Here is a 14,984-nt window from a genome sequence, read left to right as displayed (position 1 = left end):
ACACAGTTGCTAGGAATAAGTAAATTGAATAGATGTACATAGGATAAGGATTTTTTAGGTGAACTTTTTAAATAGTTTCCCCAAATCTTTTTGGTAACCTGAAACTTTAAAGTTTTCCTAAGTTAAATTAAATAAGTTAAATTCATTGAATATCTAGATCATTGCCAAATAAGATAAAATACTGAAACATTAATTCTTGAATATAGATTTATCTACTTTTGGCTTCCTCTTACAGAAGGACTAAAGATATTTGGGTCTATTAGTAAACACATTATGCGTCACACCAAAAAAGTTACTACAGGAAAGCATTTGGTCCTAGAAATTATAAAATGTATTTCTAAATTTACCATTCCACAGAATGCTAATGTAAAAGAGAGTTCAGAATTGTTTATTTCTTTATTTTCACTAAAAGTTAAGGTTTTTAAGGGTTAAAAATTCTAATATATGTAATTAAAGCTACTAGAAATAATAAGACAGAAAACATCTCTGTATGCAAGAAAAGCAGGATATGTATTTTCAATAAGAAAAGTTATGAAGAATGGAAATACATTTTTTGAGGGAAAAGAAAGTAATTTCATCCTAAAGTGAGGCTGGTTACTTCAGAACAGGAAAGAGGAGAATAAAGGACAAATTAGATACAAAGTTGGGAAAAGAGAAAGAGAGAGAGAATTTTACTTTGTGTGATCAATTTGGGTAAAATCATATGAATATATTATAAAGGTTATAAAATTAAGATTTCAAAACAGTAATGTACTCATGTAAAACTGGAACTTAATTTTCTTTCATCTGATAAAAGGACAAAGTTTTCTTGGACTACTGGTCTGCTCCTGATAAGAGATTGTGAAAGGTTTTTCTTTACCATTTAAGTAATCTGCCTAGAAAAACAAAGGTTCTGTGTGTTGTCAAAATAATTTCCTGTGTTATCTTTATGAAGTATTTTGATTATCTAAGAAAGCTGAGTCTTCTCTATTAAAAGAGTTAAGTTTTCCTTTTTTACGCCTATGCAACCTTCTATATTTGCCTGTGAAGTCTTTAGTTGTCACTATGGTTAAATGGATAACTAGGTATTGTTTCATAGTGACCTGTGATCCTGTTTGACCAAGTGTTTTAAAATCTTTTGATATTTTTGACAAACCTGCCCCAAATCAAATTCTAAATGAAGTCTTTTTGACCTCTAACTAACTTGGGGATTTTCCAGAGGACCCCTGGAACATCTCAAAAGATTTGTTTTCTCTCCTTATAAAAAGAGATGTTAAACTAATTAGGCTAATTTGATATGTTAAATTATATGGGAAGCATTGTCAAGTAAGAAGTAATACTAAGCCTTATTTATGGTGTATTTGTACAGGTATATGTCATAAGTGCTCCAGAAATTACACGAAATTCCTGAAAATCTGATATGCCCTAGTATAATGTTATCAGTCCTAATTCTGCTTATCTTAAAATGCTGCAAATTACAGAAATAACCACATTTCCTGTCAATTCTACTGTAATCAACTCTTTAATCAGATCTTTAACAATGAGCATCTTTAAGTTTTCTCACAGTTGTTTTTATTCTGATGTTTTTACAAAAGTGTTCCTGCAAAAGTGCTTCATCTTCGAGGAGATTTATGAAAAGAACTTTGACAAACACAGGTTTCTGACAACTTTAAGATTATAAAACCAAACTGGGTAAGAATTTCTGAAACTAATGGAAAAACCAGACTCAAGCAGAACAGGTATTAATTACACAGGGTTGAATGAACTGGGGAGGATGATTATGACTTTTATGACTATTTGTTTGAAACATTGCTAGTTCTTTAATGTTTTACTTTTCCAGACTTAAGGAAACTTTTTCCCTTAAGCTATCTAAGACCTACAGCAATTTGGTAAAGCATACCTTCGTAAACAAAGATGAAACATATACTTTTCTCCACACCTGATCCTTCCAGAATTCAGAAAATCTTGAGTGTTATTTTCATGGCAATATGGTTAGTTATTTACATAAGTTGGATAAGAATCTGCTCTCCTTGTAACAAGACAGAATTGAAAAAATATTGGTTATATTAGCAAGGCTGTGACTAAACTGTCATATTTGAGAGACACGCACAGACTCAGACGTGACCGGACAGTTTTAAGGAACTAAGGTTGAGTTTACAGAATCAGTAAAGCCCCTTGGAAAAATCAGCCTGGTACTTTGCTTACAAGGTTCCAACAAAGCAGTCTTAAAAAGAGCTTATATGGCCAATCACAATTCTGGCTGCACTTATATAAATAATCAGGCCAAGTTTAATGCAAACAGATAGATTTCACTGTGATTATCATTGGTGAAGGATGAGAGTGATTGTAGACAGAAAAATTATGCTTGCACCTCTGTCAATATTAGATTCTAATCGTGTACTGATTCTAATCGCGTATTCTGAGGTTTGATATGGGGAATTACCTGCTTATAATAATCACAGTAGTTCCCCCGGCAAGCTTTATTCTCACAAAAGCTTTAAATGCATGTTTGCAGCCATTCATCACCAAGCGAATAATCTCCCGAAGACTGGAATGTCAAAGGAACAAAGAGAATGACCAACTTAAAAATGATGACTCTGAAGTCATGGCCTGTGAATATATCACAGAGATTAAGCAAAAAATGTCATGACCTGTGAACACCACATGGAGGATGGACAAAAACCTTGAGCACTTCAGAGTGGGAGCTGGGAGTGGAGCTAATGCCTTAAATTTTGATCACATCTCTCAATCAAGCTGAGAGTCTGATCGAAAGGGGAAATTGTTAAAAAAAAAAAAAAAAAAAAAAGAGACAACAGGCCCCAAATGGAGCCACTTGTGCTAAGCCCACATCAGCAAACCAAAACCTAATACCTAACCTGACTGCAGTTTCAAGCTTCCCCAGGAATGTAATTTTACCCAGTCAGTCTGGAGTTCCCTGGTCAGCAGTAGTAATCTCTTTTCTCCTTGTCCCTGCCCCTTTCTGTCTTTAAAAGCCTTTCAGACTATGCAGCTCTTCAGAGCTCCTTTCTATTTGCCAGATGGGATGCTGCCCAATTCATGAATCACTGAATAAAGCCAACTTGATCTTTAAATTTACTCAGCTGAGTTTTGTTTCTTAACATGCATCACACCTTAAACTTAGTGTCATGTCAAGTATATCTCAATAAAACTGGGAAAAAGTGAAAATTTTAAAAAGGCTTATGTGTATGTGAGAACACATTACATTATCAGCATTTGACAATCAGCTTAATTTATTAATACTTTCTGTACCAAGCTTCCAATCATTAGAAGAGGAGCAGGAATGTTCTATGTTGGGCCAGCCACAATTTGTAGTTTATAATTCTATGAACATAAATTGTTTGCTTAGACAGTATTGAGCTATTATTTAAAACAAAGCTTTCCTTTTCCACAAAAATGCTCTATCAGACCTTTGAATATGTTAAGATATAGTGTTGTATGGTCATAATGTTCATATTTATTAAAATTCATATGGGGGCTTCCCAGTAACATGTAAAGAAAATACTAAATGCTCAAATATACAATCAAAAAGATACCTACTTTAATTCTAAGGCCAACTCTCGCAAACCCACTCCATCAGCTGGAAGCACTGCGTCAAGTCCTGCCTGTGAGAGGGGGACTTCTGGGCAGGACTGGCTGAGAGCCCTGTAGCAGCCCTGGAGATGCAGCCAGCACAAACGTTCCTTCCTGGAAGGGCATAAAACGGCACAGGGATTGTTCCTCTTGGGGAGCTGGGACCAACTGCTGGAGTTCTTAATAAATACTTCATCTGTCTCATTACGACTCTAAGGTCCCTCAAAGAACTCAAATAATAACCTAAAATCTACAACTTTACAGGGTTATGATTAGTTGGAGTTGCTATCTGGTCCTCTAAAGGATGCACATTCCAGCCTGTTCCCACCCTGCCTTCATTACATAATTACGGACAACAATTATGATGTTGAGTCAAAGAAGCCAGACCCAAAGAGTACATATTATACGATCCCATTTCTAGAAAGGTCCAAAAAACAGGCAAAACTAAGCTGTCGAAAGGCTGCAAGTTTGGGTGGTAAAACTAAGAAGAAAAGCCAGGAAATGATTAGCATAAAAGTCAGGACAGAGATGCCTTTGAGGGGACTGAGTTGGGGGTTGGGGGGAAGGGGGCACAGAGCAGGCTCCTGAGAGGCTGACAAGGTTCTCTTTCTTGACCTGGCTGGTACCTACAAGTGCTGACTTTGTGTTATACCATCAGGCAGTACATTTTTCTGCACTGGTGTTATCCTTCACAGTAAAAATTACTAAAAAAAATCCGTGGCTAAATACTTTAGCTATTTTGATAGCCCAGGTTTTTCTGACAATGGATATTTTGGATCAATATATTATTTTTCCGTCTACAATCTGTAAGTTCATTAATTTTTTGCGCAAAGTTGAAATGTCATTTATTTATCAACTATATCTTCAGGCATTACTAGAAATCAATATTAAAAGAGATAGAATCTTTAAGAGGAGTGAGTCTGGAGCATTCCTTGATGAGAACAACAACTGCTAAAAGTCAGTCTCACCAGACAGAGGGGAAGGAATCCAGCATACTAAAATTGCCTTAAAAATAACGACACGCAATTACATGAGAGGATGGATGTGTTACCTAATCTTATTGTGGTAATTATTTCACAATATATACATGTTATATACATGTATCAAATCATCACGCTGTACACCTTAAACTTATACAATGTTCTATGTCAATTATATCTCAATAAAGCTGGGGAAAAAATAAATACAAAAGATTTTTTCCCTAGAAAAATACATATTCAAACATATGAACCTAGTATTCCTTATTAAATCACTTAAGTCTTTAATCCTTTTACACATCAGCTGAGGTAGGAATATACAAATAGATAATTACCTACAGTAATTCTTACAAATCAACTCGAGCTATTGGACAAATGACTCTTCACTTCCCTAAACGTATAGTTCTTACTATCTGACTCAAATCCACTTCCTCCACTTCTCAATTCCTTTGATATCGAAGATGCAAACTTGGCTTGGATTTTGAAGCAAAGTCCCTTCAGTGGACGTCTGTTGTTTTGTCTACCTGGATCTTTTTTTCTCCTCCAGATCACTCTGTTCCCTTCCCAACTGCCAAGGTTTCTTTGGGGAAGTGTTTCCCACTCACTCAGATGACGTGATTGTGGTCGGCTGTGTGCACCTCCCTTCCCTCCAAAGGTGTGGATTTCTGACCCAGGCCGGGCTGATCACAGTACTCCATCATCCCCAGCTCATGGGGATTAGCCTGGCTGGGCATGTGACTCAAACCAGGCCTGTCAAAGTTCCTTCCTAGGATTTTTTATTATTATTTGAAGCTAGGGGAAGAGGGTACATGCCAGGGGCCAGGGGAGGAAGCAGAGAACCAAAAAAAGATGAATTAAGGAACTGTCATGCCATCAAGGGGCAGAATAAGAGAGAATGAAGCCAAAAATAAAAAGAGAAGTAAAGGAAAGGAGGTAGAGATAGAGACAAAGGCAAAAGACAGACACCTGAGGAGAGCTGAACTGAGTTTCTAGATCTAAACGTGTGAAGGCTTCTATGAGCCAATAAGTGCCCCTTTTTGCTCATGCTACATTTTTCGTTGGATTTCTGCTACTTACAACACAAGGAGCCTTGATACACTTACCATGCTGTATTTGAGTTTGAGAATTTATTGTTTTTACATCTAGGTTCCTACTTATTACTACAGAAATTATAAATAAATAATTGAATAAAACCACCCAGAGCCAATAGGAATTCTTTTAAAATTTCATTTGCACGTGTGCACACACATGCATGCACACACACATACAAATTTATATACATAAATATACAAATGTGATCATACATATTATTGTTTATTTATTAGTGGTCTGTGTGTGCGTGTGTTTTATTTGGTTAATTTCTCCTCTTCACTTCCTTCCACCCATATCAGCCTAAATACCACCCCCTACCCACAGTAACCCATATTAACTACCTGGTGTATTTTCTTCCATATATATTTCCAGGTACACATATTTATCCGTGTGCATATAATGACATACATAAGCACAATTTTTTCCATTTTTTTTCTAACTACTATATTATATTCACTTTTCTGCATCTTGCTTTTCCCATTCAATAATGGCTCATGAAAAATCTCTCAGTTCAACTGAATTTTTGCTTCTATATTCAACACTAAATTGATCTCCAGACTTTTGTACTCTTTTGGGTTTTGTAACTAAATGTATGCTTATTTTACAAATGAATTAGGAACTTTTCATCATCTTCTGGAAAGTTTAAATAACGATAAAATTATTTGTTTTCTAAAGATTACATAAAACTCAGCTGTAATTCCATATGATTCCATTACCTTTTTTTTTTTAAAGATTGGCATCTGAGCTAACAACTGTGGCCAATCTTTTTTTTTTTTTTCCTTCTGCGTTACCTCCCCCCAAACCCCCCCTATACACAGTTGTATACCTTAGTTGCAGGTCCTTCTAGTTGCGGCATGTGGGATGCCGCCTCAACGTGGCCTGACGAGCGGTGCCATGTCCGCGCCCAGGATCCGAACCCTGGGCCGCCACAGCGGAGCGCGTAAACTTAAGCACTCAGCCATGGGGCAGGCCCCCCCATTACCTTTTTAAACGATAAACCTTTAATCACTTTTCCAACCTCTTTTATGATACTGTCTTATTCAAATTTTCCACTTCTTTCTGAGTCAAATTTGGACATTTATATTTGGCAAGGAAATAATCCATTATTTCTGGTTTTTCAAATTTGTTGCCATACAGGTGAATGCAGATACCTTTGTATCTTCTTTGAATCACTCCCGCATCTCTGATTATGTCCTTTTTCTCATTTCTAGTCTTGTCATTTTTTAACTCTTTATTAATTTCCCTAATCAGACACATAAATCTTTGTATCTATTTTATTATTTCAAAGAGCCAGCTATTAAATGTATTTATCCTTTCTGTTTTATTCCATTACTTCAGATCTTATTATTCCCTCTAATTTATTTTAGTTTGTTTTGTCATTCTTTCTTCTCGTTTCATAATAAGAGTACATTTTGTCTTCATTCTTAAATAATGAAAACGTCCTATAAAGGCTGTAAAATTTCCACTGGCTACAGCTTTCACTCTATCCCATAGCTTCTGGAATAAATCATGCTCCTTTTATTGATTTTTAGATATCTTGTAAATTGACTTTTGTTTTCTCCTTTGATTCAAAGGTTATAAAGAGTGTTTTTAAACTTCCAAATACCAAAGTTTCTTTATTGCCTTTTGTTATTTATTTCTAACATTAGTGGATTACGATCAGAGAACAAGATCTATAAAAATCTCTTTTCCTTTGAATTTGTTAAGATCTTCTTTATGGTAAAGTACATGACCAAGTTTTGGAAGTAATCCAGAAAAGAATATTTTGTATGCAAGGAATGTAAGATCCTAGCACATCTATTAAATCTAATTTTTTTATTTCTTCAATCTTTCTATCTTAGGGGTCTGTAGAAGGTTAAGACAGGTTGAGACAATGAGAGAGGTTTATTAAAGTGTCTCATCATAACTATATTTGCATTTCTAATATTTTTGATTTACAGATTTAGTGGCTATGTTATTTTACATATACAGGTTTATTTATCCTCTTCATAAACTGTGCCTTTTTAAAAGCATTATATAATGCCTTTCCTTATCCTATTTATGCCGTTAACTTTAATACTACCCTATCCAAACCTAATATTGCTAGTTCTCTGACTCTGTATTTGCTTCAGATCTTTGTCCATACCTTTTATTTCAACTTCTATCACTTTGTTTCAAGTGTTTCTTATAAACACCATATAACTGGCTTATGCTTTTTAATTCAGTCTAACAGTATTAAATTTTGAATGCGAAAATTCAGTTTATTCAGATCTAGTGTAAAGACTGTTATATTTGAACTTATTCTTTCCTTCTCACTTGAGTTAACTGATTTAGAAAAATTTCCCCTGCTATTACCTCCCCTCATCGTGAGGTGTTCCTGATCAACTTTTTGTTTGATGCTTTTTGTTTGACACTCTTCTCGAGTATTTTTGTTAGAAAATGGGTGCTGACATCTCTGAATTCGTACAGAACAGGAAATTTCCTTTACCCTGACAGGGAAATGGCAGCTTACTACGTATGCAATCTTTAGGCTTCTGGTGTTTTGTTTCCGTGGTCTACAGAAGTGAGTCCACCATCTCTAGCTTCTGTGTCATCGACGAGAAATCTCCTGCTAGTCTGATACTTCTTAATGGTAGGTAATCTTTTCTCTCTGCCTAGAAGCTTCTACGATTTTCTTTTTTACTCTTATCGAGTTCAAGAACTTTTCCAATATATACAGAGATGTCTTTTTTCACAAGTCTTGCTTCGAACTTGATGAGCCATTTGAATTTACAGACTCAAGTCTTGATCTTTAAGCTCAGAAAATTTGTTTCTTATATTTATTTAACTACGTATTGTCTTTCCTCCTTCTGTTCCTTTTTCTCCTCTGGCTCTCCTGTTACTTACATGTTATATTTCCTAGATCTGTTCTCTCTCGTGATTTCCGTCCCTTTAGATTTTTGCTCTGTGCTTTCAGATTCTTCCACTTGACCCACCAGGCTACATCTCCTTCATTCGTTTACTAAAATGTTTCATTAGAAAATCATACATTTCACCTCTAGGAAGTCTTTTGGTGCTGAATTTAAATCTCCTTATGTTCTCTTACTATTTTTTGTCAGGTCGTCATCTGTCTCCAGCTGCCGCTCTATCTCATTACCATGTGTTCTGTGTGTTCTCACGGACTGCCTTCTCTTTGGCTGTGGTGCATTATTTCTCTTTGTCATACCACTGGTGTTCAGGCCTGACTGTTGCAGGACCCACATGACTGCACTTCTGTGAGTGGCGGGAGCACGGTGGTCTCTAGTCCTGGGATCTGGCAGTGTGACAGCAGGCAGGCGCCAGAGCCCTGCCAAGGCACCAGGAGGCAAGACTTTCTGCTGCGAAGTCTCCTCACACTCTCCCAGACTCCAAAGGACTCAGTCCAAGTGTTCATCTTCTCCTTGGTGTCTTGTGGGACACACACACACTCACACATGCAGAACAGGGTGAGCGTGCTTTTCAATTTCCCTCCCAGGAGTCCCCCAACCTCTGTAGGTCAAGCTCTTTATAGTATCCCATGCATTCTGATCCCCTCCTAGGACTCATCAGATGCCAGCCTTCAGTGCCAGCCCAGCCCCGGAAGAAAGCCCCCACCTGTTCCTCCCTCACCCTCACCTTCCACAGAGCTCAGGGCTTCCCCTGCCCCCAGGGTCGGCCGGCTCCGGGAATGGTTTGGGTCAGGAGAGGCCAACGGGGTAGAATTGAGAACAGCAGGACAGTGAGCTGCTTTACCTCGCTCCCTTCCCCGAATCCTCACCAACTGTAATTCCTGGATTTCTTTCAAGTATTTATCCAGATGAGACACATGGGAAGTTGTGGTAAGGGTTTAATTTGAGAACACTGGCAGTCCTAACCACGTTCAGTGACTAGTACATAAAGATAGGAATCGAACTGATACTCATCCCTAAGCTCCTAACTATTCTTGAAATTCACTCTTTTTGAAATTCTCCCTTCTCCACATCCTTGTGTTTTCCTTCTTCTATAGCAAATTGCTAATCCCAAGAAGCCATAAACTTGACACCCAAGGGTACGTGACTCCCTGTGCTTTCTCCTTGGCTGTCCTTCCCAAATAGCACCGTTCACGTCCTATATTTTATTTCAGAAAGCTGTATTAGTACACACTAGTTATATCAAAAAGCCATTAGATAAAAATTCTTCATATTTTTCTATTTCAAAAACATTCATATATACTTTTAAAAACTTAGACTGTTTGGGGTCTTTGCTGTTTGGGTCTTCAGCTGCTTTGGGTTTTCTTCCTCGGTTTTTCATGATATAACTCTTCTATTTTAATTTTAAATTTATTAATAGATCATTTTACCTAAATATCCTATGCCCTTCCCTATCACGTATAGTAGATTGTTTGCAAATATGGCCGTAATAATTCTCCGCAGCCCTGCATGGCCTTTGCAACGTGACTCTCCCTTTATCCCATCAATGAGGGGAGGAATCTGCTTCCCCACCCCTTATATCTAGGCTGACGCTGTGACTTCTTTGACTAACAAAATAAAGTTGAAGTGCCTTTGTCAGAGTTCTGAACTCTGACCTCAGGGTGCCCTCCAGCTTCCGCTCTCGCCCTGTTGCAACCCAGGCTAGTCTCCCTGAAGATGAAAAATGAGAGAGAGAGAGAGAGAGAGAGAGAGAGAGAGAGAGAAGCCCAAGCCAGCACCAACACCAGTCACGGAAGTGAGACCATCACAGACTGATCGGCCTCCGTTGAACCACCAGTGACTACAGCCATTTGAATGAACAATCCCAAGAGAGACCAGCAAAAGATTCGTCCCTATCTACAGAGCCCAGCAGAAAATGCTGATCCACAGAATCATGAGCAAATAAAATGGCTGTTGTTTGAGGCCACAAAGTTTTAAGGTGGTTTGTTGTGTAACAATAGATAACCAACACACCATGCTAAACTATCCCTTTTCAAACTAATCCAAGGCTAATCTCTGTCCAAAGAAATTACTGTCCTCATTTATCAATGGCCATCATTCCTACCTAAAAGACTCCCTTATGCTCTTTCAAACTGCTTAACCCTGCGGTTCTTGCAATTTTTGTTCATGTTAGGAAATTCTTGGTCAAAATACAATTTCAGTAGATTCTTCTGTATATAAACTTTTATAATTTTTATTATAACAACTTCTGCTAATTAAGAGAATCCCACCAAGAAGCTCAAAAATTTTAGGAACGTGGCATAACCTTCACAACAGTGAAGGGCAATTATAATCCCACTTGATAGATAGATGTGTAAAAGCCCATAGAAGGTAAACATTTTTTCCAACATTAAATAAGAAGTCAGCACAAAGAGGGTTCAAAAGCTGAGCTGTCACTGGGATGCTGTTTTTGCCTGTCCAGGGCTCTGTCTTGTGTGTGACTCCACTGTCCACATGAATTAATTTCAGACATCTCAGGGGGAGTTTAGTTTCTTCAAAGTACTTCTCATTCAGGTTCCAGTTAGCCTGAATCATGCTCAGAGTCTATCAACCACTTTAATTTGGCATTAACAGGACAGGTTACATTTTTCTCTTTATGAAACAGCAACAACTGCCAAGTTTCAACTCTCATTTCCTGGATCCTCCTCCCATCCTGGAAAATAAACAATATTAACATTGCTCTCTACATGACAAGACAATATATTTTAAAGGGCTCGTCAATAAAAAGACTGATATAAATTAAGGAATTGCCATTTCCATTATCTGGGGTTCCTGTTTTTAGAGACGGTGCTAAAGACTTGCTTCTATCTTTAATTTCTTTTCGTGCAAAATGGAACATCACTCTTCAAACATTTTCATTTCATGATCATCAGTTTTTATGACAGCCTACATTCTTTAACTAATAACTGCTTCCCCCAAAATATACGAGAGATTCTGGCATTGTAGCACCATTCTTCTTTGTGAATAACCAAGGCAGAACACTGGTTTTTAAGCTCAGCTATTGATAAGTGACATGCACTTGCCATCTCTCTAATGCCAAATCTCTCATTCCCAAAACCCTATGCTCCAAATCTTAGCATTCAGGGCATTTGAGTGTCAAGTTAAGCTTAGACCATACATGTGGCACCTACCGCTCAAGAAAGTCCAGCTTTTCCATCTAGAGATTCGTAAGTTGGCTTCCAGTGAGAGTTGGAAAAATTCATATTACTGTTAACAATTACTAATCACCAATATCCTGGTCTCAGTCCCAATTACCATAGTTTTCCCTTAGGGAACATCAACAATATTTGAACTTTTGTATAGCATGAGAATATCAGAATTGAGGTTTTTGCTATGCCTTTTCATTAAAAACAATCTTTCTTGCTTTTAATGAAAGGCTTTAACTTAGAAAACCCTAAAAGAATAGACTCAACAGATGCCAAGCTCTCATTCTTGAAGGGTCAACAGCTGACTCTAAATGGATTTAACCTGCAACATCAATAACCCATAATGGTTGCTTGGCAGCATACTGAGCACTGCCAGAAAACTTCCTTCAAAGATTAAAACTCTTTTAATCCGCAAGACCAAGCAATTTAATTTGATGGAGAATCATAATCTATTTACTAGACTACAGTCAAGTTAATGATCTAGAATTCTAGGCTATTAATTCTGGATGAGAGGCCACTATTTATATATGAAGGAGGGATTTATGATGCATCGTTTGCCAGCGGTTTTAAACCAATGAAAGTCCAGCGACAAGGGATAAAAAATAGGTACCCCTCACTCCACATCTGCAACCTCAGGACCCGGGATGTGCAGACAGGAGCATGACCATCACTTGCAGGCAGTCTGCAATGGAAGCACACAGGGTCTGAAACCAGGGGACCTAGATTTGGGGCCTGGCTCCAACACTGACTAGTTATACGATCTTGGACTAAGAGATAACACCTGCTTCACAAGGTTGTTGTGAGGATCCAAGGAAATCATATAGGTATAAATACTTTGCATACAAAAGCACTATATGGATGCCATTAGAAATTTAGAAACAATGTATCCATTGATAATTTTAAAGTATTTCAGCATTCTAAACTGGGAGTAGACATAAGAACATGCATCGAACACAGTATCAAAAGGTACACAGGTTTTCTGTCTACAGATAGAGCACCCAGTGAGTCAAGCATAATCTACCAATTTTGCAATATTGTAATAATCTCCACTACCTGATGAGTTGAGAGGGAAATTTCATTATTTCTTTTCTTGCTTATTCTATCTATATAGGGCACTAACAGATAATGTCTAAGTCTTCTAAGTTTAAATTGTTTGCTTGGTACCTTACTCTTTACTTGGAAGAGGAAAACAAAGATATAATTTTAAAAGATCACAGGTTAATAGGAATACATACTGTAAATTACATTACTAAAAGTGACTGAGTCCTTTCCCATTAGACAAATCTCTTTGCTGTTAATGCCTTCCTCCATAATTTCCCTTGGCCAAAGTTTCATAAAATTCTTTAACCATATCAAGAAAGAATAAAATGTCTACAGAAACTAACAGGTGATTTCACTGTTTCTACAGTTTCAAACTTAAGGAGAAGTGGGTTAATTCCTTTGATGCTGATTTCACTAAATGAAACTAATACTACAATACGCACATTCAAATATTCTCTATGACAAACCACTGTAACTGCCTTTTTCTTTTGGAAGACAGAGGTAATAGACACACTGGTCAAAAACGTACACAATTATACTCCTGAGGCCATGGCTAAAAAATCACAGACTTTCAATATATTTTTATCAACACATTAGCAATTGATAGGAAAGTCATATTCTACTGCTATAGAAACTCACCTAAAGGGGAACAGTTAGATTTTAATCCTTGATAGACTTATAACGCGGCCTTCTTTTGATACTATCTCCTTCATTTAATCATTCAACAAGTATTCACTTAATGCCTGTTATGTATCAGGCTATGTGCTAGATGCTGGCGAGGCAAGGACACATAAGATGAGACTTCTGAAGGCAGAAGTTGATGCTGAAGGTAAATGGATCCTTTTCTGCCCTTATCCTGTTTCACCTCTCAGGAGCTTTCTACCCAATGACCACACGTGTCCTCCTGAAACTCTCTTCTCATCATTTCTGTGATGTCACACTTCTCCAGTTCTCTTCCTGACCTCTCTTTCCCAATGTTCTCTACCAGCTCCTCTTCTATCAAGTCTCTGAATGTGAGAGCACGCTAGCCTTTGGTCTTGAGCCATTGTGCCTTCTCTATCTGCACTCTTTCCCTTGGATTGTCTCATCTACTCCAACAGCTTCAAATACCACCTGACAACTGCCCCAATTTTGTGTCTGCAGCTCACCCCTTTCCTCTGAGTTCTAGACTGACTACTGGACACCTCGACTTGTATTCTTACAAACGTTTTAAATTTAACTTAAGTCAGACAAGTCTTAATCCTCACCTCTTAACCCCACCCAACGTAGCTTCCCCATCATAATAAATGGGACTACCATTCTCTCAGTTTTTCAGGCCAAAAACTATGTGCCATCTTTGATTCTACACTATATCTCACTCCTCACATCTAATCCATTGGCAAGGCAAGTCAATGCCACCCCCAAAGCGTGTCTCCAATCTTCCAACTTCATGCAATCTTTGACCTTGTCCATTACGAATGGTCTCCTCCCTGATCTTCCTGCTTCTAATCTAGCTCCGCTACAAAGTATTTTCTTTGCAACAGCCAAAACTGAGCTTCTAAAAATACAAATTAAATTATATCCATTGTCTGTTCAATCATTTTCCATTACATAGAGATTAAAATCCAAACTCCATACAGCAAGGTACAATAGTCCCCCCTTATCCACGGGGAATGCGTTCCAAGACCCCTGGTGGATGCCCAAAACCCCAGATGGTACCAAACTCCACATATACTATGTTTTTTCCTAAACATACATACCTATGATAGAGTTTAATTTATAAATGAGGCACAGTAAGAGATTAACAACTACTAATAAAAGAGAACAATTATAAAAATATAACAATAAACGTTACATGAAATATGATCTTTCTCCCTCAAAATATTTTATGGTACTCACCCTTCTTCGTGTGATGATGTGAAATGATACAATGCCTAAGTGACGAGATGAGGTGAGGTGAATGACGTAGGCACTGTGATACAGCGTTAGGCTACTACTGACTGTGTGTCCTCAGAAGGAGGAGCATCGAGCCATGATGAAGTCGATGGATGAGGATCCAACAAAAGGAGGACTCACATCCCAGGCAGGATGGAGCAGAACAGCGGGATTCATCACGCTACTCAGAACGGCACACAATTTAAAACTTACGAATGGTTTATTTCTGTTTTCTATTTAATATTTTCAGACCACAGTTGACTGCAGTTAACTGAAGCTGCGGAAAGCGAAACCACATATAAGGAGAGACTACCGTACTG

The 14,984-nt window shown here is 37.6% G+C and overlaps 1 protein-coding gene across 8 annotated transcripts in view; it reads right to left on the bottom strand.

The window, feature by feature from the left end:
- RNF182 (ring finger protein 182) overlaps positions 1 to 14,984 on the bottom strand; it is a 113,657-nt gene that overhangs the window by 58,603 nt on the left and 40,070 nt on the right. For 3 of the 8 annotated variants that reach the window (XM_070584106.1, XM_070584107.1, XM_070584109.1), the window contains exon 2: positions 3,538 to 3,684. The exons of the other annotated variants lie outside the window; for them this stretch is intronic. The gene's annotated coding sequence lies outside the window, so the exon portion shown is untranslated. The remainder of the gene's footprint in view (positions 1 to 3,537; positions 3,685 to 14,984) is intronic. 8 annotated transcript variants of the gene reach the window in all.

This window comes from Equus przewalskii, chromosome 19, assembly GCF_037783145.1.
Source record: "Equus przewalskii isolate Varuska chromosome 19, EquPr2, whole genome shotgun sequence".
In the NCBI taxonomy this organism is placed as follows: Eukaryota; Metazoa; Chordata; class Mammalia; order Perissodactyla; family Equidae; genus Equus; species Equus przewalskii.
This window is presented reverse-complemented; position numbering and strand designations above follow the sequence as displayed.